Source organism: Marmota marmota, unplaced genomic scaffold, assembly GCF_001458135.2.
Source record: "Marmota marmota marmota unplaced genomic scaffold, marMar, whole genome shotgun sequence".
NCBI lineage: Eukaryota > Metazoa > Chordata > Mammalia > Rodentia > Sciuridae > Marmota > Marmota marmota.
The window spans coordinates 228,721-230,495 of record NW_025999969.1 but is presented as its reverse complement, the minus strand read 5'-3'; the positions used below and the strand labels follow the sequence as shown (position 1 = coordinate 230,495).

The following is a 1,775-nucleotide window of genomic DNA, read 5'->3' as shown; positions in this document are numbered from 1 at the left end:
TTTCTATATGTCCGTTGATGGACACATCTCGTCTGGTTCCATTGTTTGGCTATTGTGAATTGTGCTGCTACAAACATGGTTCATGTATCTCCAGAGTATGATGACTGTAATTCCTTAGGATAAATACTGAGAAGTAGAATAGCTGGGTCATATGGTAGTTCCTCTGCTAATCTTTTGAAGAGCCTCCATGCTACTTTCCATAGTGGTTGTACTACTTTACAATCCCACCAACAGTGTAAAAGTGTTCCTTTTTTTCCACATCCTCTCCAGCATAAAAATATGGAAAGCTTCATGAGTCTACACGTCATGCTTGTGCAATGACTATTCTAATCTTCTCTGTGTCATTCCTAATTTAGCATATATACTGCCAAAATGAGCACTAAATATTTGTTTTAAATGTTTTTTAAAAATCATTGCCTGACTCTGTGCTTCCAGCTCCGGAACACTCTGTAAATGGCCTAGAAAAGAGCCAGGCCTCCCAGGTCACCAGTACACAGGGACAGAGCCTCTTGACCCTGCTTGTGACAGCATTGCAAGCACATGCCTGACATACTTTGGAAGGCCTGCCTGGTTCTATTACTGGTACATGGAAGTTTTGCTCCAGCAGCAAATCTCTAAATTTAGATGCTTTTCAGGATGAACTCTAAGTGATCTTTGTCCCCAAGAGTAGTAAGGAATTGGAGGGCACCTTGCTTTTTATCGACTAATTCAAGTGCCAGAGTTGATACTTCATAGCACAAAACTTGTGAAGATTATCATGTTAATGGAAAACAGAACAAACAAGCAGGGACTATACACGATTTCTCCTTCATAGTTTTCGATAAAAATTTACCCTGGGTATAACTCAAGTGAAATAAACACCAACTCAGGGTAAAAATTCTTTTCCTGGAAACTCTATGGGGCTATCTAGATACAATTAGGGACTATCTTTTTTTGTTTGTGATGCTGGGGATTGAACCCAGGGTCTTGTGCATGCAAGGCAAGCATTCTACCAACTGAGCTATATCACCAGTCCCCACTTAGGGACTCTCTTAATAAAATGTAGAAATTTAGTTCTAATATAATGTCTCAATGCTTAACTTTGCCATTTTAATCAAAGAAAAGACAATTTCAGAGCATATTAAAAAGAAATTAAAAACTTTAAGGGAATGCTCAATTTATTGAGGAACCATCTCCTATCAAAGTCAGTCCCACTAATTTATCTTTATGCAGAGACAAGAATGTAAGTGTAGATTCAGATTAACTAGGTTCCAATCCTGATCCTGCTACCACTAACAGGGGGATGTTGGGTGGTTTATTTAACTGCTTTGGTGCTCAGCTTCTTTGCCTGAAAATAGAATCTAAGAATACCTTCTTATTATGATTATTAAATGACAACTTATGAAAAGAACATATAATCCTTAATAAGTGGTATTATTCAGTCAAGACGTAATGATATTATTCTGTCTAGATGTAATGACAGTCATTGATATATCCTAGCAAAGGAAGATTTTTTTTTTCTTTTTAAACAGGGAACTTCAAGGAATAATGGGGAAAAAATATACAGAGAAAGAGAGGGGTCCAGGTGAGCTCTGTCATTTAGCTACCCTGGACAAATAACCTAATTCCCTTGGGTCCCAGTTCCTTTATCTCTAAAGGGAGCTCTGGGCCTTGCACCAAGAAGGGTGCTTGGTTAAATTATTTCCAAAGGCCTGTCTAGTTTTGGCATTACTGGATATTTGTTTCATTGTTCTAGTGATGCTGGGGATTGAACCCAGGGCCTTGAGCAGGACATA

The 1,775-nt window shown here is 38.4% G+C and overlaps 1 non-coding gene across 1 annotated transcript; it reads right to left on the bottom strand.

Moving 5' to 3' along the window:
* Positions 1 to 273: 273 nt before the first annotated feature.
* Positions 274 to 380, bottom strand: LOC125617122. The gene has a single exon (XR_007347995.1). It is a non-coding gene; the product is annotated as a U6 spliceosomal RNA (small nuclear RNA).
* Positions 381 to 1,775: the final 1,395 nt, after the last annotated feature.